This window comes from Moschus berezovskii, chromosome 17 (genome assembly GCF_049115385.1).
Source record: "Moschus berezovskii isolate FMDL1 chromosome 17, NW_MosBer_1.0, whole genome shotgun sequence".
Classification (NCBI taxonomy): domain Eukaryota; kingdom Metazoa; phylum Chordata; class Mammalia; order Artiodactyla; family Moschidae; genus Moschus; species Moschus berezovskii.
The window spans coordinates 2809934-2836238 of NC_142476.1; the positions used below are offsets into that span (position 1 = coordinate 2809934).

At 40.6% G+C, this 26305-nt stretch overlaps 2 pseudogenes; one reads left to right on the plus strand and one right to left on the minus strand.

The window, feature by feature from the left end:
* The first annotated feature begins 2069 nt into the window (after positions 1-2069).
* On the plus strand, positions 2070-3029 carry LOC129551140 (olfactory receptor 8U3-like; annotated as a pseudogene).
* Positions 3030-14641: 11612 nt separating this feature from the next.
* Positions 14642-15656, minus strand: LOC129551139 (olfactory receptor 5AL1-like; annotated as a pseudogene).
* Positions 15657-26305: the final 10649 nt, after the last annotated feature.

Sequence of the window (26305 nt, forward strand, 5' to 3'; positions counted from 1 at the left end):
AGAAGTTTGATTTCCTGAAATTTGGCTCAAATACAGTTTTCATGATTGACTTCTCTAAACATCAGGTTCATACCAGAGCAAAAATGGACATATCTGCCAGTATTGTTACACACTGGGCAGCATGGCTTGATGGATTAGGAATATGGGCTCTGCAGTCAAACAAACCCAGTTATACCCATACTGTACCATCTACTCTCTGTGTTGCTGTTGTTGTTTAGTCACTAAGTCATGCCTGTCTTCTTTGTAACCTCATTCACTGTAGCCCACCAAACTCTGTCCATGGACTTCCCAGGCAAGAATACAGGAGTGGGTAGCCTTTCCCTTCTCCAGGGGATCTTCCCAACCCAGGGATTGAACCCAGGTCTCCTGCATTGCAGGCGGATTCTTTACCAGCTGAACCAAAAGGAAGCCCATGAATATTGGAGTGGGTTACTTATTCCTTCTCCAGTGGACTATCCCCACCAAGGAATTGAACCTGGTTCTCTTGCACTGCAGGTGGATTCTTTCCCAGCTGATCTGGGAGGGAAGCCCACACCACAAGTGAATTCATGTTCTGCACTATGTAGAGTATCTGTAAGGACATCCCTCAACTTCAACAAATAAATAATTATAGTCTTAATAAATAAAATTTGAAATTTGAAGGAGTTATACACAGTAATGTCTTGAGGCTCCCTTTTTGGTTAATATTTCATGGTTCCATTATGTTGGAAATAAACACAGGAACAAAAATAAAATTCAAATAGGCTAACATTGGATTTAGAGAAACTAGTCTTATTTCTCCAGAGCTGTCAAAAACAAAAGTAATTATTCGGAAGCATTCATCAAGAACTACTATACATGCTTCCACAAAATTTCATTTACAACTGAAGGTAAGTACTTTGGATGTTTTAAGCCCCTGAAATATACTGACACATGTTTATGGGAAAATGTGTTTATCTCCATACAGTATAGAATAAATTATCTAACAGATTACTTAATTAGTGTTATCTGTCAGAAACAAACTACAAAATGTAGTAAATTTTTGAATTGGAAAAGAATCTTAACTCTCTTTAATTCTTAGGCAAATAAAATGATATTTTCCCATAGATCTGATCAATTTCCTTTTAACTTACATAGCATCAAGTACTTATTTTATAAAAGTATGTAAGTCATGCTAGATCATTTTTATATTTTAAAGCTTTGGGGACTTACACAAAATTGAAAAACAGGGAAATATAAGTGCACTTTCATTTATCTATTACGTATTTTTATCTGCCACATTTGTTACCAAATCCAAGCTCACTCTTCTTACTGCAAGGCAAGCCAATTAACTGTGAGTTTAAGTGTTGAGGCAAGGAATATTGACTTTATTCAGAAAGCCAGCCAGCCAAGAACATAGCAGACTGATGTCTCAAAATAATCATCTAATCGGGGTCCAGATGACAGGTTCCTTTATAGAACAGAGATGAGGAGAGGTTGAAGAAGTAAATTTAAAAGGCCATTAATTTTGCAATCATCTTAAGGAATGGCAAGCCTTTGGCAGAGGATGTGTTGATTTCTTCCCTCCTGTAGCCATCCACAGGTGGACAGGGTTCCAAACAAGTGTACTTTGGTTTAACATTCAGGCAGAGGGACAGGGTTTTCCAAGGTAGACCAAAATGTATGAACAGTATTCTTTCAGTGAACAAATGCAACAGGAAACAAAGGTTAAAAAAAAAAGAAATATATCCAACATGGAGTAAGTTTTTCCCTGTAACTATACATGGGCATCAAAACCTTGGTGGCAACAAAAACACTGGAATATTACTATTAGTTGTCTCAAGTGCTTTCTTTTAGATACTATTTGATTTTTAATCAGCATCTTCCCATATTTTCTACATCACAAAGCAAAGAAGCACCGCTTCTTTGTAAAGCAAAGTAAGGCTTAAGAAGACTACTCTGAGAGTAATAGACTCCTTTCCCTGGGGCAAGAATGGCATGCCATCGGAGAGTGCAGCTACCTTTTGCCCACAAGGTGGTGTGACTCAAGAAAAGAAGAAGCACCTTCCCCAACACTGGCAGAACAAACTCTGCCAAATCCATCAGATTAAATGGCTGAAGTGAATCTTACTTTTGTCACTTAATTCATTCTCAAGGGAATTACAGACCAGCCAGAGCTTCAGGTTCCCTGCTTCGCGGTGTTTTTGATCATCTATCTGATCTCGGTGCTGGGCAACCTGGCCTTGATAACCTTGATCAGAATTGATGCTCGACTCCACACGCCTATGTACTATTTCCTCAGTCACTTGGCCTTTGTTGATCTTTGCTACTCCTCTGCTATCACACCAAAGATGATGGTGAACTTTGTTGTGGAGCACAATACTATTGCTTTCTATGCTTGTGCAACGCAACTGGGCTGTTTTCTCACCTTCATGATCACGGAGTGTTTCCTGTTAGCTTCCATGGCCTATGATCGCTATGTAGCTACCTGCAGTCCCCTGCATTATTCCACACTGATGTCAAAAAGAGTCTGCATTCGACTAGTGGCAGGTCCATATGTATACAGCTTTCTAGCTGCCCTGTTCCATACCATAATCACCTTCCATCTAACTTACTGTGGGCCCAATGTTATTAACCATTTCTACTGTGATGACCTCCCTCTCTTGGCTCTGTCTTGTTCAGACACACATATGAAGGAAATTCTGATCTTTGCCTTTGCTGGTTTTGATATGATCTGTTCTTCTTCCATTGTCCTTACCTCCTACCTCTTCATCATCAATGCCATCCTAAGAATCCGCTCTACCCAGGGGTGACGCAAGGCCATTTCTACCTGTGGCTCCCACATGGTGGCTGTTACTATTTTTTATGGCACGCTGATCTTTATGTATCTACAGCCCAAGTCAAATCACTCCCTGGACACAGACAAAATGGCATCTGTGTTTTACACAGTGGTGATCCCCATGTTGAACCCACTCATCTATAGTCTAAGAAACAAAGAGGTGAAAGATGCCTCCAAGAAAGTCTTGGGAAAAGGTTGTGAAACTTTAAAGATATTAAAATTAAGAAAATAATAATAATACTTTATTACGTACAAGAAGAGAAATAAATCAGTCTTTCCTTTTTTCACATTGCTTATAATTTTTTTTACCAATAAACTGAAAATATGATTGTTACTTCAGATCTTGATAATTACTACAAGGACCCAGGTCAATTCTGGAAAGTCAGTTTGATTCTGAGTCCTGCTCCGGACATTGTAGCATTTAAAGACCATGAAATTATCTTCAAATACAAACACAAATACACTCCCAAACACATATACATGTTTCCCAACAAAGGTATCAGCATCTTTTTCTTAGAACTCAGGACTCTAGAACCAAGACTGCCTGAGTTTGAATTCTATCTTCTTCTTTTATTAGCTGTGAAACTTGGGACAATTGACCTGTACTCAGCATGACTCTCTTTCCAACTTTACAAAATAATGGGAAACAACTGATTGATCCGGTTTTGAAGGTTAAGCAGGTTAATGTTTATGAAAGGCTTAGAACAGTATCCTGTTATAGTAAGTGCTATTCATGCTAAGTCACTTCAGTCACGTTCGACTCTTTGTGACTCCATGACTACAGACTGTTAAGCTCCTCTGTTCATGGGATTAATTGGGCAAGAATACTGAAGTGGATTGCCATGCCCTCCTCCAGGGGATCTTCCTGGCCCTGAAATCAAACCTTCATCTCACATGTCTCCTGCAGGCAGATTTTTTTTTTACCACTTGCACCACCTGAGAAGCCCATAAGTTCTGTGTGTTTGTTATATAAATGCTTTTATGTGTAACTAAAAATCATTCATTTAAGTTCTCAAAAGTTCATCAGTCTTAAATAAGAAAGACAAAGCCTAGATAGATTTATACTACCTTCCAGGATTTGAATCACCTAGTTCTACTTAATCCTATATATCAAATCTATTGGAGTGTAAGGTTTCACTTCTAGGTCTCAATAATTTATAAATTGTCTAAGGTCACATAACTAATAACAGGAATATTCTAAGTTCAAATTCAAGTCTATTTGAATTTTCTTTTCTTAACACTTTGGATGTTAAGAGTATTATAGATTGCACTCTTAGTCTTTCAGTTCAGTTCAGTTCAGTCGCTCAGTCGTGTCCAACTCTCTGCGACCCCATGAATCACAGCACGCCAGGCCTCCCTGTCCATCACCAACTCCCGGATTTCACTCAAACTCATGTCCATCGAGTCGGTGATGCCATCCAGCCATCTCATTCTCCGTCATCCCCGTCTCCTCTCCTCCCACCCCCAATCCCTCCCAGCATCAGACTCTTTTCCAGTGAGTCAACTCATCGCATGAGGTGGCCAAAGTATTGGAGTTTCAGCTTTAGCATCAGTCCTTCCAATGAACACCCAGGATTGATCTCCTTTAGAATGGACTGGTGGGATCTCCTTGCAGTCCAAGGGACTCTCAAGAGTCCAGCACCACAGTTCAAAAGCATCAATTCTTCGGTGATCAGCTTTCTTCACAGTCCAACTCTCACATCCATACAGCCATGTCCAAATCTTTGCAACACTTTGGACTGTATGCTACCAGGTTTCTCAGTCCATTGGATTCTCCAAGGAAGAATTCTGGAGTGGGTTGCTATTTCCTACTCCAGGGGATCATTCCAACCCAGGGCTTGGATTTGCCTCTCCTGTGTCTCCTGCACTGCAGGCAGATTCTTTACCACTAGAGTCAACTGTGGTGTTGGAGAATACTCTTGAGAGTCCCTTGGACTGCAAGGAGGTCCAACCAGTCCATTCTAAACGAAATCAATCCAGGGTGTTCATTGGAAGGACTGATGTTAAAGGTGAAACTCCAATACTTTGGCCACCTCATGTGAAGGGTTGACTCATTGGAAAAAACCCTGATGCTGGGAGGGATTGGGGGTAGGAGGAGAAGGGGATGACAGAGGATGAGATGGCTGGATGGCATCACCAATTCGATGGACATGAGTTTGGTTGAACTCTGGAAGTTGGTGATGGACAGGAAGGCCTGGCGTGCTGTGATTCATGGGGTCGCAAGGAGTCGGACACAACTGAGCGACTGAACTGAACTGAACTGAACTGAGAGTCACCTGGGAAGCCCTAATTATAGATCATTGTGTTATTGTTGTTTAGTTGATAAGTTTTGTCAGACTCTTTGTGACCCCATGGACTGTAGCCTACTAGGCTCCTCTGTCCATAGTATTTCCCAGGCAAGAATATTTGAGTGGGTTGCCACTTCTTTCTCCTGGGGTTCTTCCTGACCCAGAAATTGAACACAGGTCCCCAGCATTGGCAGGCATATCCTTTACCACTGAGTCAGCTGGGAAGCCTAATTATAGGCTATCTATCCTTAAATGTGTCATCATTTGATTTTTAAATATAATTGGAAAACATGGTTTATAAGAAATTATATTTTAAAAATGAATAAATTCTTATATGTTCAAATAGAAATAATCTTAGGCTACAGTGTCATTTATTTAATCACCCGTTATCGTGACATGAAATTTAAAAACTAGTGATTCTAAGTTCTTTTATAATTTTGCCAGTTCACAAAATTAAGTAAATTACTGATTTAATATTATCATTTTACCATTTTGGAAGATGATTTTGGTAGTTACAGTCACTATGTAAAATACAGTTTGAGGTTCGTAATGTTGTTGTTGTTTAGTTGCTAAGTCATGTCTGACTTTTTTGTGACCCTATGGACTCTAGCCCACCTGGCTCCTCTGTCCATAGAATTTTCCAGGTAAGAATACTGGAGTGGGTTGCCATTTCTTTCTCCAGGGGTTCTTTCCAATCAGAGATCATACCTGAGTCTTCTGCATTGGCAGCTGAATTCTTCATCCCTGAGAAGCATTGAGGTGTATTGTACAAGGGAATTATTTCCTCTTCTGCACTTAATTTGTAAGGAACCCATATATGTTACCATGAGGTGTGTTTAGAACCTTGTGTGTTGAATGAATTCTCAGGTGTTCAAATCAGATTTGACAGAGAACACGGTGCTTCTATTCACTGCACTATGCCTTGTGAGTACATATTTTTATGATGGCTATTCACACATGTCTCACATATCACATACAAAACACATAGAAACAACATCGGAAATTTCTCTTTCACAGGTAAAGAAGTTCAAACCTAAAGAATCTTAATGCCTCACTTGAGGAACTCTGCTCTTCTGGAGTTTCACTTTAGCTTTTTGCTTCCAATGATGATTTACAATAGGAATGTTGAAACACTAATTGGAGATTTCATGTCTACACAATTTTAATCCCTTACATTAGCAGTCATTTCTTAAAGTAATCCTAACTTTTCTCAGGGAAATTCATGAAGAGATTCATATATAATCAATAGTTATGCTATTCAACTTCTTCCTAAACAGACACATAAAATTCTGTGTGGCCTTTAAAACTGTACTGTGGAACATCATTCCCTCAGCTAAAGTATCAAAATCCGCATTCTTATGCAGTCTTAGGAGCAGCACTTCCCCATGTCTATCCCAGGCCTGCACTCACTCTAGCTGGAGTCAACCTGCTAAAGTCACCAGTTGCAAGCAGTAGACAGAAGAGATGCATCCTCACAAAGATACTCCTTCAAGATATGGAGAGGCAGAAGTTTTGCCTAATTCGTAGAAACAGAAACCAAAAGTCAAACATAATGAGGATACAAAGGAATAAGTTCCAAACAAAAGAGCAAAATAAAACCCCAGAACAACCCCAATGAAATGGTCTTTACAAGTGCTTACCTGATTAAGAGTTCAGAGAAATGATCAAAGGAGGCTCACCAAACTCAGAAAATGAATGAAGAGATTCACTCAACAGAGACAGAAAATATAAGAAAGAACCAACAAAACTGAATACAATAACTGAAATTTAAAAAGATATATATATATACATGACAGAGAATCAAAGTTAGAGAAACATGATTTGGAAGATAGAATTGTGAAAATCATCCAATAAGAACAGCAACAAGAAGAAAAAATTTATAAAAATGAGGGAAGTTTAAGGGACCTCTGTGTAAATATCAAGTATAATAAGATTCACATTAAAGGGGCAGAAAGAAGAGAGATAGATAGGGGCAGAAAATGTATTTTAAGAAATAATGTATACAGGTTTGTTGTGTTTTTTTTTTTTTTTTTTCATAGCTCCAGTTATGTCTCTAATGAGCAATCATGTTTAAAAACAACTGGACTATATGATGATCTCCTACCTAGTCGTTTCACTTTTTCTATTTCATAATCAGTGCTCCCATTTCATTTAGTTTATGTTTTCCAATTTCTCCATCTCTTCTTTTTTGTTGTTGTTGTTCTTTCTTAAACCTTTATCAAATGTAATAGAATAGCTTTTGTATACACATATAAATAATATATAATATATGTATTTTAGAAAAATTTTGAATTTTTGCCTAACTAAAAAATTTATGACATTTGATTCCACTTGTTTGACTTACTCTGAATAGAATGTTAAATTTCTAATTAAAAAATAGACATGCAACAAAGGTTTACTGTGTAGCAGGGAACTATACTCAATATCTTTTAGTAAACTATAATGGAAATAACTTCAAAAATAATATATTTGTATATATATATTTTAAAAAGGCAGATAATTACCCTAACCTGAGGAAGAAAATAGACCCTTTGGTACAGAAAGCAAGCTCCTCTCTTCAGTTTCTTGAGTGACAGTTGAATTATTTTAAAAAGGACAGCAGACTTCCTTTACAATTTATTATTACATGATATATTTAAACAAAGGCCATCACTCAGTAATACAATTTATTTACTAGCAGCAAAGAAAAAGAAGAAAAATACCTGACATTTATTGAGTGTTGCCATTGCTTAGCCTAATTTTTAATTTTATCACCTCATTTAATCCTCTTACCAATGCTAAGAAATAAGTCATATGCATTTAAGTTTACCAATGTGAAAAATCAGGATTTACAAAATAAAGAAAGTGAGCTTTAACCCATTTTACCTTTTAGAAAATGAAAAGTAGAAAACATATCAAGTTAAATTTTCTTAAAAATATGATTTATTAAATTTACAAAATAAATTGCTGTAGAAGTACCAGATTTTCAAGAATATGTTTAGAATGCAAATATTCTGATGAATTTAATCTTTTTTGCTTACGTATAAGTACTTCATATTCCCTCAATTATATTTCTTATTTACATATTAGTGCAGAGAAGTCCACATTTTAATATAGTTTGACTGTTTCATAGTAACATTACAGTATTTTCTATGAAGAAAAAACATTAGTGGTTATATATTTATAGACTGATTTTTTTTCCCTCAGACCTTTTTCTTGTCACTTAATTTGGTTTTTAGATAATTAAATTAAGCATATATGTTATTTTATTACATAGATAGTAACCCATACTGAGGACCATTAGAGTTTATTTCTCCTGAAAATCTCAACTTAGATGAAAACTTGTGCCTCAGAACTGTTAAAATCCTTCCCTTATATTCTAAGCCAAAGCAATTAAGTAATAGCAAAGGGACCAAGTGACACCAAAGTGTAGAAGTGAAATATGGTTGGAGATTTTAGAAACTGTTAAGACTCTAGCTTTCAGGAGATGATGGAATATTCTCAGAAACTTCTGCAATGAACATCACTGGAAGGGAAAGAGATGATAAAGGAAAAGAGCTTTTGCCTCAAGTGTAGTGACTTTTCCCTTCATTTTCTTTTCCAGAGTATGTGAGCCCCGTGAAAGATTCATTCATTGTGCCAGATTCAGGCTCATCTATCTTTCAAATTATTTTTCTAATTAAAAATAATTTAAATTTAGTTTTTAAATGAATTTGGATCAATGTCCAAAACCAGTTCAGTTTAGTCACTCAGTCGTGTCCAACTCTGCAACCCCGTGGATTGCAGCACACCAGGCTTCCCTGTCCATCACCAACTCCTGGAGCTTACTCAAACTCATGGCCATCAAGTCGGTGATGCCATCCAACCATCTCATCCTCTCTCATTCACTTCTCCTCCTGCCCTCAAACTTTCCCGGCATCAGGGTCTTTTCCAGTGAGTCGCCCCTTTGCGTCAGGTGGACAAAGTATTGGAGCTTCAGCTTCAGCATCAGTCTCCTTCCAATGAATATTCAAGACTGATATTTCCTTTCGGATTGACTGGTTTAATTGCCCTGCAGTCCAAGGGACTCTTGAGAGTCTTCTCTGATGCCATAGTTAAAAATGTTTAAAATAGTCACCAAAAATTTGTTTTTACAAAATTAAACTCATTTTTTTCTCTAGTTATTAGCTACATGCTTATTAAAGAACTACATAAACTGTTTCGGATTTTTTTTTTTTAAATACCCATCTCAGTAGAATGTGTTATAAAAATTAGCTGATACCATCCATTTAAAGAGTTTCATTCAGCACCAGACACACAGAAGAAGATTCAACTGATTTTATCTCTAGTTTTACTTTGAAAAGTTTGGAACAAAATAATTAATATTTTATTAATGCAATCCTTAATAAATGCAACAAAAATAACTTAAATTTTGTTTCAATAAAATATATCCTTATTTTAATAGCAGGAACGGAAGAACAAAAAAAATTCAGTTTCAAATATAATCACAAACACAAGAAAAAAAATTTTAAATAGCCTTTCAAAGATAAATTTAAAATGGCCAATTAGGTAAGTGAGTGAGTGAGTGAGTAACAGTTGCTCAGTCATGTCCAACTCTTTGAGACCTCACAGGCTGTAGTCTGCCAGACTCTTCTGTCCATGGAATTCTTCAGGCAAGCATTCTTGAGTGGGTTGCCATTGCTACCCAACTGTAGTTTTGATTTGCATTTCACTAACAATTAGTGATATTGAGCATATTTTCACTTTTTTTTTTTTTTTTAACTATCTTTATGTCTTCTTTGGGGAAATGTCTACCCATCATCAAAATATCTACGACAATGCATGCTAGAGAGAGTATGGAGAAAAAAGAACCTTCCTATACTGTCAGTGGGGATGTAAATTGGTATAACCACTATGGAGAACATTATGGAAGTTCCTTAAAATAAATATAACTACAGCTGCCATGTGTGTGCTTAGTGGCTCATTCATGTCTGATTCTTTGCAGTCCTATGGAGTGTCACTCACAGGCTCTTGTGTCCATGGGGATTCTCCAGGCAAGCATACTGGGGTGGGTTTCCATGCCCTCCTTTGAGTGATATTCCCCACCCAGGGATCGAAATCAGGTCTCCTGGGCAACTTTACCAGCTGAGTTATTGGGGAAGTCCACCTGGACATATATCTGAAGAAAACCATAATTTCTAAAATTACATGCACCCCAATATACATTGCAGAACAATTTGCAATAGCCTTGGCATGGAAGCAACTTAAATGTCCATCAACAGAGGAAGTGATAAAGAAGAAGTGGTACATATGTATAATGGAATATTACTCAGCCACAAAAAAGAATGAAACAATGCTATTAACAGCAACAGGGATGGACCTAGAGACTGTCAGAGTGACTGAAGTAAGTCAGAAAGAGAAAGACAAATATAACATCCTTTATATTTGGAATCTACAAAAATGGTACAGATGAACTTGTTTGCAAAACAGAAATAGAATTACAGATATAGAAAAGAAACTTATGATTGCCAAGGGAGGAAAGACAGATGAGTGAATTGGGAGAGTGTAATTGACATATATACACTGTTCTGTATGAAATAGATAACTGATGAGAACCTGCTGTATAGCACAGGGATCTCTACTCAGTGCTCTGTGGTGACCTACATGGTAAGTGAATCTAAAAAAGAGTGTATATATGTATATGAATAACTAATTCACTTTGCTGTGTGGCAGGAAACTAATGCAGTATTGTAAAGCAACTATATCCCAACAAAATTAATAAAGGCAATTGAGATGAAATTTAGGGGCAGTGGGAGGTAGGATGGGCTTCCCAGTTTGTGCTGGTGGTAAACAACCTGAATGGCAATGAAGGAGAAGCCAGGACCCCTCTTCCATCCCTGGGTCAGGAAGATCTCCTGAATGAGGGCATGGCACCCCACTCCAGTACTCTTGCCTAGAGAATCCCATGGACAGAGGAGTCTGGTGAGGTACAGCCCATGGGGTCACAAAGACATGACTGAAGTGACAGCATGCACACATGCGTGGGAGGTAGGTAGAATGGCCTTAGAATAGCTCAGTGGTGTGGGTGCTACACGGCATCTCAGTGATATGGGCAATGCACTTTCAGAGAATAATTATGCCAAGTGTTCAACATGAAGCTGTTTGCACTTCTGAGGTATAAAATTTCTCTGTCTTAAAGAGTTCATATCGCTGATTCCGTTTATATAAAACTGTAGGAAATAAGCCGTCAGACACGACTGAAGCAACTTAGCATGCAGCATGCATGGAAGAATTGCAAAGCAATCCATAGTGACGGGAACCAGATGGTGGTTTCCCAGGGTCAGTGGAGGAGGAACCTCAGGGGAAGGGACAGACTCGTTCAGCATTTTCACTGTAGTGATGTTTCAAAATTTACCAAATTGATCACTTTAAATATGTACAGTTTAAAAAAGTCATTTATATCTATTTGAAACAAAAATGAAAAGGAATGAAATTGCTTTAATGATGACAATGCAATTACTTGTTAGCTTTTATGTTTTCATTTGTGGATTTTAAAATAAAGTATATCACGTTGCCAACTCTTTCTAAAAAGGCTGTGAATGCTATAACAATGCTGAAAATAATGTTACTAATTAGGTGTAATAGTCAAAGCTCATGAAGTGCTTGGCATGTACTACGAAATATGTGAGTCTTTTATAGTCATCATCTTATTTAATCTTCACAATCAGTCCAGGACAAAGGAATTATTACTATCGTAGATGAATAAACCAAGAAAAAAGAGACTTGAAATATAATAATTTACCCAAGATAACAGCTATTACTTGGAAAAACTAAAATTTTTAGCCAAACTGTGTGAAGGAAGAGTCCATGTTTCTAATCACAATTGATATAGAACAAGCAAGGAATTATAATAGCAGGAAAGAGCTCCAGGGAACTAAACTGATACACTGTCAGTATCGGTTGTCACCAAGGGTTCAATGTCAAGGTTGTTCTGCAGGTGCTATTTTTTGAGCTGAATGCAAGAAGAAGAGTGTTAGGAAGATTATTCAGAGTGTTTAAAAAAAAAAGTCTTGATATTAAATTTTGCCTTATTTTCCAGATTATCTATGCAGCAAACTTGAAATATACCAAACGTTGATCTATCTCAGTATGACCCATATGACACAGAATTCTGATAAAGTCATTATGCCTGATGTTTCATTTCTTCAATTTTAAAGATGTCTGTTCAAACAGGTTAGGATATCTCTATCTCTGTTTCTCTCTGTGTCTATTCTTGTTTGTCTGTCTCTTTATACTTATAAATTTGAATACCTCCAAATTTTAAAAAAAAGATGCCTTTCATGTGCAAATCACCAAGAATGAAACAGTGGGTAAGGCATATTGAGTAAATATGAACACTGGAAATGAGGAATTTGACACTATTATTTATCAGCATTTTGACTCTCACTTCAGTTCAGTTCGATTGCTCAGTCGTGTCCGAATCTTTCTGACCCCATGAATCACAGCATGCCAGGCCTCCCTGTCCATCACCAACTCCCGGAGTTCACTCAAACTCATGACCATCGAGTCGCTGATACCATCCAGCCATCTCAAACTCTGTCGTCCCCTTCTCCTCCTGCCCCCAATCCCTCTCAGCATCAGAGTCTTTTCCAGTGAGTCAACTCATCACATGAGGTGGCCAAAGTATTGGAGCTTCAATTTTAGCATCAGTCCTTCCAATGAACACCCAGGATTGAGCTCCTTTAGAATGGACTTGTTGGATCTCCTTTAGAATGGACTGGTTGGATCTCTCAAGAGTCTTCTCCAACACCACAGTTCAAAAGCATCAATTCTTCGGCGATCAGCTTTCTTCACAGTCCAACTCTCACATCCATACATGACCACAGAAAAAACCATAGCCTTGATTAGAAGGACCTTGGTTGACAAAGTAATGTCTCTGCTTTTTAATATATTATCTAGGTTGGTCATAACTTTCCTTCCAAGGAGTAAGCGTCTTTTAATTTCATGGCTGCAATCAGCATCCGCAGTGATTTTGGAGCCCAAAAATATAAAGTCTGACACTGTTTCCACTGTTTCCTCATCTATTTCCCATGAAGTGATGGGACCAGATGCCATGATCTTTGTTTTCTTAATGTTGAGTTACAAACCAATGTTTTCACTCTCTTCTTTCACTTTCATCAAGAGGCTTTTGAGTTCCTCTTCACTTTCTGCCATGAGGGTGGTGTCATCTGCATATCTGAGGTTATTGATATTTCTCCCGGCAATCTTGATTCCAGCTTGTGCTTCTTCCAGCCCAGCGTTCCTCATGATGTACTCTGCATATGAGTTAAATAAGCAGGGTGACAAAACACAACCTTAATGTATTCCTTTCCTATTTGGAACCAGTCTGTTGTTCCATGTCCAGTTCTAACTGTTGCTTCCTGACCTGCATACAGGTTTCTCAACAGGCAGGTCATGTGGTCTGGTATTCCCATCTCTTTCATAATTTCCCACAGCTTATCCACACAGTCAAAGGCTTTGGCATAGTCAATGAAGCAGAAATAGATGTTTTTCTGGAACTCTCTTGCTTTCTCCATGATCCAGCGGATGTTGGCAATTTGATCTCTATTGCCTCTGCCTTTTCTAAAACCTGCCTGAACATCTGGAAATTCACGGTTCACATATTGCTGAAGCCTGGCTTGGAGAATTTTGAGCATGACTTTACTAGCGTGTGAGATGAGTGCAATTGTGTGATAGTGTGAGCATTCTTTGGCATGGCCTTTCTTTGGGATTGGAATGAAGACTGATTTTTTCCAGTCCTGTGGCCACTGCTGAGTTTTCCAAATTTGTTGTCATATTGAGTGCAGCACTTTCACAGCATCATCTTTCAGGATTTGAAATAGCTCAACTGGAATTCCATCACCTTCACTAGCTTGTTCGTAGTGTTGCTTTCTAAGGCCTACTTGACTTCACATTCCAAGATGTCTGGTTCTAGGTGAGTGATCACACCATTGTGATTATCTTCATCATGAAGATCTTTTTTGTACAGTTTTTCTGTGTATTCTTGCCACCTCTTCTTAATATCTTCTGCTTCTGTTAGGTCCATACCATTTCTGTCCTTTATCGAGCCCATCTTTGCATTAAATGTTCCCTTCGTATCTCTAATTTTCTTGAAGAGATCTCTTGTTTCTCCTATTCTGTTGTTTTCCTCTATTTCTTTGCATTGATCACTGAGGAAGGCTTTCTTATCTCTCCTTGCTATTCTTTGGAACTCTGCATTCAGATGCTTATTTCTTTCCTTTTCTCCTTTGCTTTTCGCTTCTCTTCTTTTCACAGCTATTTGTAAGGCTTCCTCAGACAGCCATTTTGCTTTTTTGCATTTCTTTTTCGTGGGGATGGTCTTGGTCTCTGTCTCCTGTACAATGTCACGAACCTCCGTCCAGAGTTCATCAGGCACTCTATCTATCAGATCTAGTCCCATAAATCTATTTCTCATTTCCACTGTATAATCATAAGGGATTTGATTTAGGTCATATCTGAATGGTCTAGTGGTTTTCCCTACTTTGTTCAAAGCCATAATTCCAAGTCCTCTGATTCCTCCCTGTCCTTGATTTTTCAGTTATTTGATAGTCAAATGGAACTCTTCTATAATTCTCTTCAGTGCATTCTTTACTTCCTGATTCCTCAAGCTATAGATCAATGGGTTTAACATGGGAATCACTACTACATCAAATACTGATGAAAATTTATCTGTGTTCAATGAATAGCTTGAATTGGGCAGGAGGTACATAAAAATGGTTGTTGCCTAAAATATGGAAGTGAGATGGGAAACACAAGTAGAAAAGCCTTTTTGCATTTCTTCAGCACACATGAAATAAAGCACCTTTTATAACGGATCTTCAGAATGCAAAGAGGATGAAGATACAAGAAATGGTCACGATCAGTAGAAAGCAAAGTTGAACCCAGCAATGGTTAACAGCATCAGCTCCTTGACGTGAGTGTCAGAGCAAAGGGTGTTGAACCCAGCAGTGGTCACCAGCATCTGCTCCTTGACGTGAGTGTCAGAGCAAGCCAGCTTGACCAAGGGAATGTCATCACAGTAGAAGTGGTTGACCCTACTGGAGCCACAGAAAGACAAGAGGAATGTTGCAACTGTCTGTACAAGATCCACAACTAATCCATAAATATATTTGCTAGCAATGATCCAACTGCAGAGGTTTTTAGGCATAACGATGGCATATAGTAAAGGGCTGCAAATGGCAATTTACCTGTCATAGGCCATGATTGAGAGCAAATACTGTTCACAAACTACAAATGTGATGAAGCAGCACACCTGAATGGCACATGCATAAAATGTTATACTTTTACCTTCACACAGAAAATTCACCAAGGTGTTTGGGGTGACAGACCAAGTAAAAGAAAAATCAATAAAAGCCAGATGGCTGAGAAAAAAAATACATGGGTGTGTGAAGCTGCGGGCTGACCTGTATTAGCACAATCAAACCAAGATTATCCAGGACACTAGCTAAATAGATTACTAGGAATACACCAAAGAGACTGACATGAAGTTCTGGATTATCTGTGAGTCCCAATAGGATAAACTCAGAAACTACAGAGTAATTACCTTTTGCCATAGTAGAGAATTAAATTTTTTTTAACAATAAAATCCCATAGAGCACACAGTCTAAATATTCTTGTCTCCCTTAGAGATAATTAAGCAGATGCTGGGAACTGATTCTGATCCACCCTGATCTTATGTTGGACACATTCAGAGGAGACTCTCCATGGAAAATCTGGTTTCAGAATGAAGTGATTTGTTCTCTGCAGAATTTCCAAATTATGAAATTCTGTGGGGTTTGGAAAGATAGAAAGATGGAATTTTATTTAAAACCTAACATAATTGAATAATTTCTCATTCTTATCTGCACCTGCTCGGCTTTCTCCTTGGCACCTGCACGTCCCCTCCGGCCCGCTCCTACTCTGACCTCCCTCTCCTGCGTGAAGTCAGTGGATCACAATCACCCATCTGCCTGAAACACAGTCTGCACCACTCTCAGCGATTCTAACGGCGCCACAGACAAGCAGCTGCAAAAAGCCCTTGGACCCACAGCTTGGAGCTGAGCCGCATTAGTGTCTCCCATCAAAAGCAGGTATGATTACAGTTTCAATTTCCGTGCTTGTGATGGGTCTGTTCAGATTTTCTATTTCTTCCTGGTTCAGTTTTGGAATGTTGTACTTTTCTAGGAATTTGTCCATTTCTTCCAAGTTATTCATTTTATTGCCATATAATTCCTGATAGTATTCTCTAATAATCCTTTGTATTTCTGTGTTGTCAGTTGTGATCTCTCCATTTTCATTTCTAATTTTATTGATTTGGTTCTTCTCCCTTTGTTTCTTGATAAGTCTGGCTAGTGGTTTGTCAATTTTATTTACCTTCTCAAAGAACCAGCTTTTGGCTTTGTTGATTTTTGCTATGGTCTCTTTTGTTTCTTTTGCATTTATCTCTGCCCTAATTTTTACAATTTCTTTCCTTCTACTGACCCTGGGGTTCTTCATTTCTTCCTTTTCTAGTTGCTTTAGATGTAGAGTTAGGTTATTTAGTTGACTTTTTTCTTGTTTCTTGAGGTGTGCCTGTATTGCTATGAACTTCCCCCTTAGCAGTGCTTTTACAGTGTCCCAGAGGTTTTGGGTTGTTGTGTTTTCATTTTCATTCATTTCTATGCATATTTTGATTTCTCTTTTGATTTCTTCTATGATTTGTTCGTTGTTCAGCAGCGTGTTGTTCAGCCTCCATATGTTGGCATGTTTAATAGTTTTTCTCCCATAATTGAGATCTAATCTTACTGCATTGTGGTCAGAAAAGATGCATGGAATGATTTCAACTTTTTTGAACTATTCCATTCACTGTTGCAACGAAAAGAATTAAATACTTAGGAATATATCTACCTAAGGAAATAAAAGACTTGTACATAGAAAACTATAAAACACTACTGAAAGCAATCAAAAAGGACACTAATAGATGGAGAAATATACCATGTTCATGGATTGGGAGAATAAATATTGTAAAAATGAGTATACTACCCAAAGTAATTTATACATTCAATGCAATCCCTCTCTAGCTGCCAACAATATTTTTCACAGAACTAGAACAAATAATCTCACAATTTGTATGGAAATACAAAAAACCTCGAATAGCCAAAGCAATCTTGAGGAAGAAAAATGGAACTGGGGGAATTAACCTGCCAGACTTCAGGCTCTACTACAAAGCCACAGTCATCAAGACAGTATGGTACTGGCATAAAGACAGAAATATAGATCAATGGAACAAAATAGAAAGCCCCGAGATAAATCCACACATCTATGGACACCTCATCTTTGACAAAGGAGGCAAGAATATAAAATGGAGAAAAGACAGTCTCTTTAACAAGTGGTGCTGGGAAAACTGGTCAGCCACTTGTAAAAGAATGAAACTAGAACACTTCCTAACACCATACACCAAAATAAACTCAAAATGGATTAGAGAGGTAAATGTAAGACCAGAAACTATAAAACTCCTAGAGGAGAACGTAGGCAAAACACTCTCCGACATAAATCACAGCAGGATCCTCCATGACCCACCTCCCAGAATATTGGAAATAAAAGCAAAAATAAACAAATGGGACCTAATTAAAATCAAAAGCTTCTGCACAGCAAAGGAAACTATAAGTAAGGTGAAAAGACAGCCTTCAGAATGGGAGAAAATAATAGCAAATGAAGCAACTGATAAAGGATTAATCTCCAAATTATACAAGCAGCTCCTGCAGCTCAATTCCAGAAAAATAAATGACCCAATCAAAAAATGGGCCAAAGAACTAAACAGACATTTCTCCGAAGAATACATAAAGATGGCTAACAAACACATGAAAAAATGCTCAACATCCCTCATAATCAGAGAGATGCAAATCAAAACCACAATGAGATACCATTTCACACCAGTCAGAATGGCTGCTATCCAAAAGTCTACATGCAATAAATGCTGGAGAGGATGTGGAGAGAAAGGAACCCTCTTACACTGTTGGTGGGAATTTAAACTAGTACAGCCACTATGGAGAACAGTGTGGAGATTCCTCAAAAACCTGGAAATAGAACTTCCATATGATCCAGCAATCGCACTCCTGGGCATACACACCGAGGAAACCAGAATTGAAAGAGACACGTGTACTGCAATGTTCATTGCAGCACTGTTTATAATAGCCAGGACATGGAAGCAACCTAGATGTCCATCTGCAGATGAATGGATAAGAAAGCTTTGGTACATATACACAATGGAGTATTATTCAGCCATTAAAAAGAATACATTTGAATCAGTTCTAATGAGGTGGATGAAACTGGAGCCTATTATACAGAGTGAAGTAAGCCAGAAAGAAAAACACCAATACAGTATACTAACACATATATATGGAATTTAGAAAGATGGAAATATAACCCTGTATACGAGACAGCAAAAGAGACACAGATGTATAGAACAGTCTTTGGGACTCTATGGGAGAGGGTGAGGGTGGGATGATTTGGGAGAATGGCATTGAAACACGTATGTTGTCATATGTGAAACGAATCACTAGTTCAGGGTCGATGCATGTTATAGGATGCTCGGGGCTGGCATGCAGGGATGACCCAGAGGGAGGATAAAGGGAGGAGGGAGGTGGGAGGGCGGTTCAGGAGGGGGAACTTATGTAAACCCGGGGCAAATTCATATCAATGTATGGCAAAACCAACCAATATAATATTGTAAAATAATTTGCCTCCAATAAAAAATAAATCAATTACCTAAAAAAAAAAAAGCAGGTATGAGCGTGTCACCAAACTCTGGGCTTAACAAGGCCCAGCACAGATGCTCAGGCCCTGAGCACGAAGGCCTGGGTCTGGTGGTGCCAGGAGCTCACTCAGGAGGGGCCTGCCCGATTGTGAGCCGCCTGCACAGCAGGACCTCCCGGGCTCTGCTCAGTCTTGTCTCTGGGAAGAGGGTGGCGTCTTCACGTGCAGGAGTCCCTAAACCCAGGAGGCAGAGCCTTCCTCCGAGGACAGGACACCCCATACATCTGCAGAGAAGCCAGGGCCAACCACCAGCTCAACCTGCTCGGGTTCACACGCTACTCTGCTCGATGGTTTTGCGAGGAAAACTGTGCTGCACAGGAGATGGAAGTCTGGAATCTCGCCGAGCCACACATGTCTTCCCTCCAGTCTCCCCTCCCTCCTCACGGAAGCACTCCTTTCTCTGCTCCACTTCTACCCAAGGGCCTGGGGCCAGAGCACACTTGGGAATTGGGTGGGGGGTACGACACAGTCCCGCCGGGGATTGTGGACCCTCGTAGGTCTTCTGAGGGCCACAGAGGCCTCCGGGTTGGTCACCCCCCAACCATCACCTCTCAGTCCCCTCACAGAGTGCAGCCTCCATCTCTCTCCCCCTCCTCACCGGAGGCTCTTTCCTCTGGGAGAAGGTTTCAGAGACAAGGTGACCAATTCCACTGGGAGGTCCTGACAAATACGCGGATCCTGCCCTGCCAGTGAGCCAGGTTTTCAGGACCCACTCCCTCCCTCCTGAGACAGCAGAGTGTCCCCATCCAGCCCACACTGCCTGCAAGTCCCGCTCCAAGGCCCTGCCTTTGCTGCTAAGTCACTGCCAGGACCCCTAGAGAGCTGCCTCCTGGAGACATGTCTCCCTCTCACCAGCCGCTGTGGTCCACTGTCTTCAGAGCACAGTGGCCTCTCCTGCCCCGTGGCAGCTACCTCTTCTCGACTCTCACTGACACACAGGGGACTGGAGACGAGGCCCCAGGCTTCTCCATCTGAACCCCCCAACCGTGCCAAGCCTTCAGGTCCTGGCACCAGCGGCCCTCTATTTACCCAAAACCCCAAGAGCAGGAGGCTGTGTCCACCTCTTCTTCCTCCACTGTCTACACAGTCCTCCTCACACCACCTTGTCCACCCCGGGAGCAGGGGTTCTCCACCTCTGACAGCACCAGCCCCTCACCCTGGAGGAGCTCTGCCAGCAAGTCCAGCCATGTCCCCTATCCGTTCTGCAGGGCACGTGCTCTCCTTGAACTCCAACTGCGTGGTTTCAGACACGGGGCCAGTTTCTGGCTATGCCTTTGTCTCAAATGATATCCCCTTACTCTAGAAGAAGGCTGGGTGGGGGCCCTGGACCACGAGGATCCACTAAGCACACAAACGCAGAAATATGCATATGGGCTCCAAACAGTCTCCTAAATCAAGATTCAAGCAGCAGTCAATTTCCTACAGATGAATGAATGCCACCAGCTAGGCATTTTAATAACCTTTCCTTAAGTTTATCTCTCACTTGTTACCATTTTCCATGAAGAAGCCAAAGAAACATTTAAATACTTAATAAGAATTACTGCCGCTACAACAATGAGTAAGAAAAACTCAGGATACTCAGTAATCTGCTTGCCTCATTCACAAGCCAGGTGATTCCTCCCACCGCAGCCAACGGCAAGTCATGTCTCAGTCTCCATTCATGTAAAAAATACTACAGGTCATTAACTTTCCCTGACTCTTAAGAAACATCAGTGTCACAGTCTGTCAGGCCCCTCAAATGAATACACCCAAATAGCAAATGATCCGCCCCCTACTTCCAAACCTCTGCTTGTGGTTTTGAGTTTTGTCAATACTGTGACCACTACTCTTACCGGTACCAAGTTCGACCCTAAGGAACGATGCTTGTCTCTTCCCTTTCTCTGGCCACAAACCTACAGATTCCTTGAGGTGCGACCATGAGAGACACCCATGCACACCATCCACACACCAGACAGGCCCTTGTCACACTCGACAACACTGAGGGGAGCTGCACGGGGGAGCAGTCTACCCGTGGTGGAGGGGAGCCCCTCACAGCCTCGTCTGGGCCAGCTAGGCTCTCAGGGTTTCCAGGTTTAGAATCAGCTAGTCCTACGAAACAGCAAATGACACAGCCTGCACCACTTGCTTTCCTGATGTTAAATGACTTGCACTGAAATGTGCATAACAGGTTACATTAGTAGTTATCAACTCCAAACATTTTAATTCTGAGAAAATGTACTCTAAGAGTCCCATAGCAAATATAAACACTCAAAACAATAGTAACCCTTATAAACCTTAATGAATAAAAAGTTCGATCTCAGGTGTAGAAAAGCTTCTGGAGGAAACATGGCAAGCCATTAACAATGATGACGTCTGCAGAGAGACGCTGGACTTGGGGCAGGGGTTCTGGTAGGGGGGCGGAGAACAGGACTCACTCTATTGCCCTCGCTCCTCTCATTGCTTTAAACTGTCTCCATGGAGCTCACCTGCATTCCTGGGCATTCCTCACATTCATTCCTCTACACCCCACTTCACTTCCTCGCGGGGCAAAACAAGTCAAACGGGCCTAGTTTCCGAGTCACTCCACTGAACCTGGCATCTCTGTGCTGTCCGCCAGGGCAGTCACTCACCTCGTGCAGCCCCTGAGCACGTGAGACAGGCCGGTGCAAAGCTCGATGTGGAAATCACACAGAAGATTTTAAGTCTCGCAGTGAAAAAAGAACATAAAGTAGCCCGTTGGTTTTTAGGAAATTTTAGATTGTGTATGTGGCTCATATTGTCTTTCTGACGCACAGCCACTGTCCATGTGAAAGGCTCATGCTTTGTTTCAGCTCTCAGGTGAACCCAGAAAGGACTACTCCGAATTCTGAACCACACACAACGGCCACACCCTCCAAATCCACCTATATTGCAAATACAATGTTCAAAACCAGAAATGCTATACGTGTTACAGCAGTGGATTAGCCATAAAGAAAATGTAACTTGACTTCTGCTAAGCATCTGTAGTGACTGTAACAATGAACCCAGCTCAATTCAGCTCTTAACAAATTTCTAAAGGATTTAGAGATTTAAGTACCTTGTTGTTTTGAATTTCTTCTAATTGCTTTTTTATATTTTCAAATTCCCATAGGAGAGAATTCTGAAAAAGATACACACAGTGCTTTAGGGTCAATTCTTACAGATGTTGCTTGGACTGCGGGATGGCTACTCTTCTGTCTGAAAGCATAAAGCACCTTGGGAGGAGGGGCGGACATCACGCCCAGAGTGAAGTGCTGGCATGAGGCCGGTTGACAACTTTTAACACTAACTTGTACATAGACAATCTCCTCCTTCTCTGACTGATCTAGATACAAGGAGGCCAGGTCCTTGGGGTAAGTGAAACTACTTTATACTTGCTTTCAGCTTTTGCAGTTTAGTGGTCACTCAGGAAACTGGTGCAGGATACACATGCCAAACTCAAACCTGAGACAAAACTATCCCCACCTCAGGGCCAGCTTCACAGGTCAAGGTGAAGTGAGCAGACCGCCTTGTGAGATCTCTAGTGAGGTGTGTGTGACATCTTGGGTTTTGTGGGGCAAAAGCATGCCACAGTATTTGTAGTGACCACGGGTATCTCTCAGACAAGCGTCGCCCAAGTGTCAACCTTGGGGAAGGTACTGGGCCTCATCTTTAAGGCACTGGTATAGCTGGGACAGGCTTTCACCAAACGTGAACCAGACTGTTGCCCACTGAGCAGCTCTGATAGAGCGTGTCAGACATTTTCCAAAACAAATCCAAAGAGAGAAGGCTGGAGTTGGAATATGAGAATGCTTGCTTTTCCTTGCTTCAATCTTTTCTATCACATTATATAAAAGATCCTGAACTAAACTTATTGATTTGGCTTTGTCAGGCCTTAGCTGCATCACGCGGGATTCCTTTGACGTGATTGCTGTGTGTCACGTGGGATCTTAGCTCCCCAACCAGGGATCGAACCTGAGTCCCTGACCTGGCAAGGCAGTCTCTCAACCACTGGACTTCCAGCAAAGCCCCAGAAATAAACTTCTAAGAAAGAAACGAAGTGGTGAGGGTGAACCTAGAAGAAAGTTCTAGCATAGCGGCTGCTAACACTGGGGCCATCGGTGGATCCGGCTCACTGATGCTTTCTGTAAGGGTTGTGGGCACACATCTACGTCTGTTCCATTACACACTGCCTGTGGGTGCTGTCACGCTTATTGACTAGCATGAAATGCTGCTACTCAATTATTCATAACCAGTAAATACATTCTCTCTGGGGCCCTCTTGGGAACAGTTTTCCAACTCCTGTCCTGTCGCTTTTCCCACACACAGACAAGGCCATGCCAGATGTGCCTCTTTGTAAAGGGGCTATGGGACTGGCTCACCTTATCCTCCAGAGCAGCCATTCTCTCCTTCAGATGAAGCTGAAGCCTCTCATATGATTTGGACAGAAGCTTATCCACGGTATCTGATAAGCTTTTATTGTGTTCTTCTTTCACTTCTTCTCCCTGCCTTGCCTAAAACAGGAAAAACAAAAACTCATAAACTTCAATAGCAAAGTACAGTCCTTCTTTTAAAAGCACCAGGGAGCCATGACGTGAGAGGTCTGTGCCCTGGTTCCTGAGGTGGTCCCCTCCCATGGCCACCTCTGGTGGGCTCTTGAGCATCACCAGAGCAAACGGGCAGGTGCAGAGGGAGGCAGGGACTTCACTTGTCAAAGGTCACTCCCAATGCTTCTCTTTGGCAGAGCACCTGGGGGACCTTAGTGTCACCAGCCATTACCTGTCAGAGGGTCTCAGGGAGCAAGCTGATTTACACTCAGAAACAAGCAGACTTTAAAGGGGATTGGCTTACACACACTTTGGTAGAGGAATTTCCCAGTATATAAACAGAAGCTTGAGTCTGGTTTAAGGGGGTAAAATGAATTCAATTTATAAAGCAGAAGATGAGAAAATTCATTTTGGGAAAAAAGCCAGTGGAGATAGACTTTCACGTATTTTTCTTTACATGCAGCATCACTTGAATTCTTTGTAATGATTGCTGTTATTCAGTCGCTTAGTCATGTCTGACTCTTTGTGATCCCATGGACTGCAGCAAGCCTGGCTTCCCTGTCCTTCACTATATCCCAGAAGTTGCTCAAACTCACGTCCATCGGGTCAATGATGTCATCCAACCATCCCGTCCTCTGTCGCAACTTCTCCTCCTGTCTTCAGTCTTTCCTAGCATCAGGGTCTTTTCCAATCTGTCAGTTCTTCGCATCAGGTGGCCAAAGTATTGAACCTTCAGCCCCAGCATCAGCCCTTCCAATGAATATTCAGGACTGCTTTCCTTTAGGATTGACTGGTTTGATCTCCATGCAGTCCAGGGGACTCTCAAGAGTCTTCTCCAACACCTCAGTTCAAAAGCATAGATTCTCTGGTGCTCAGCCTTCTTTACGGTCCAACTCTCACATCCATACATGACTACTGGAAAAACCATATCTGTAACTAGGTGTTCCTTTGATGGCAAAGTAATGTCTCTGCTTTTTAATATGCTGTCTAGGTTGTTAATAGCTTTTCTTCCAATGATAATTCATATTCAGTTCAGTGTACTTGCTCAGTCGTGTCTGACTGTGCCACCCCATGGACTGCAGCATGCCAGGCTTCCCTGTCCATCACCAACTCCCAGAACTTGCTCAAACTCATGTCCATTGAGTTTCTGATGCCATCCAACCATCTCATCCTCTGTCACCCACTCTCTTCCTGCCTTCAATCTTTCCCAGCATCAGGGTCTTTTCCAATATGAAAATTCATCTTAAAAAACTGGAAATAATTACCTCAAGCAATTTTTAAATGTAGTAACAAAATTGGCAAGTCTGTGTTTTATAAAATGAGCATCAATTTCATGGTTTAAAAGGCTGTTTTAGGACCTACTGTAAAAAAAAAAAAATGGAGAGAAGACAAAAGAATGATCTATTTGAGATTTGCCCTGTGTTAGAAATTGCTGAGGCTAATTGCTGGGTCATGGGTATTTATTATAATATACTATATAAGTGGTATATTATTATACCACTTTTGTGCATGCTTGAAATTTTCCATGGTAAAAAAATTAAAAAACAGGTTATTTTCTGTTAAAACAAAGTCTTCTCCAGCAACACCATTCAAAAGTATAAATTCTTCAGTTCTTAGCCTTCTTTATGGTCCAATTCTCACACCCATACATGACTACTGGAAAAACGATAGCTTTGACTATATGGACCTTTGTCAGCAAAGTGATGTCTCTACTTTTAAATTTGCTGTCTAGCTTTGTCATAGCTTTCCAAGGAGCAAGCATTTTTTTAATCTCATGGCTGTAGTCACCGTCTGCAGTGATTTTTGAGCCCAAGGAAACAAAACCTGTCAAAGCTTCCACAATAAGGCATCGACATTCAAATATTTTTAAAGCAAAACAAAAGTTTACTTTGAATTGGCTTAGTCATAACCTGTATCCCGAGCTCAACAGCCTCTGAGCAGCTGTTCTGAAAGTAAGGAAGTGCACCCCTGATCGGGAGACATTGAGCTCTCTGCCTAAGCAGGGAGGGCGCCTCACCATGGGTCTCATGATGGGAGTCAGAACCACTGTCCCCTGGGAACCCGCGTCTGAGGCTCTGCAGTCCAGGCCCAAGAACACAGGCATGGTGGGGACAGTACTGACACGTGAGGCTTTAAAACCTTCGGAAAACAATAGAATATGGTATGTAGTATTTTCTGATCTGCCTTTTGCAGCCACTATTTTGTATATCGTAATGCTCTTAATTAGCATTACACCTCATACATTTCAATGACTTTCTGGTGTTTTATTTTTGTGGTGGGGCTAATGACACACTTTGGCACATACCAGACCAACTCACTTTGTTTTAGAGAAACCAGATTTGATTTTCCTGGTTAAGTCCTGATTATCTGAGACCACATGGGAGCAGGAGTGAGTAAGGCTCAGCAAACCATAGGAAGGACAAACCCTAATCAAACCGGAGCTCTAACCCTGCCTTTTGTCACAGTGACCCAGTTCTCAACAGGCAGCCCGCTGCCCTGAAGTTCCCTGCTGCTCTCTGCTCTTTCAGTAAAAATGCTAACAAGCCAAAAGATTCATGATCAAGTTAAACAAGGGAGTCAGGAGAGGAATTCCACAAAATGGTTAAACCAAGTCCCAAATAATTCAAACCTGTAAGTTGCAGTCACCCCCGATTTTTAAAAAATGTATTTTCTTCCAGTACAGCTGATTTACCATGATGTACATCGACACTTTTGAACGCAATATTTTAGGGTCATAAGAGCTTTACACTGGGATTTGATTTTAAATGTGGGAGTCACATGAAAAGGTCTTTACCTTCCCTCCTCAGTAATCCAATACTATAAAAGTCAGACACAGTTCAGTAAAGGCCATTACCTGTCGATGCATAGAACCCTTCTTTGAGATTTCATTTTCAAGTTTATCATTG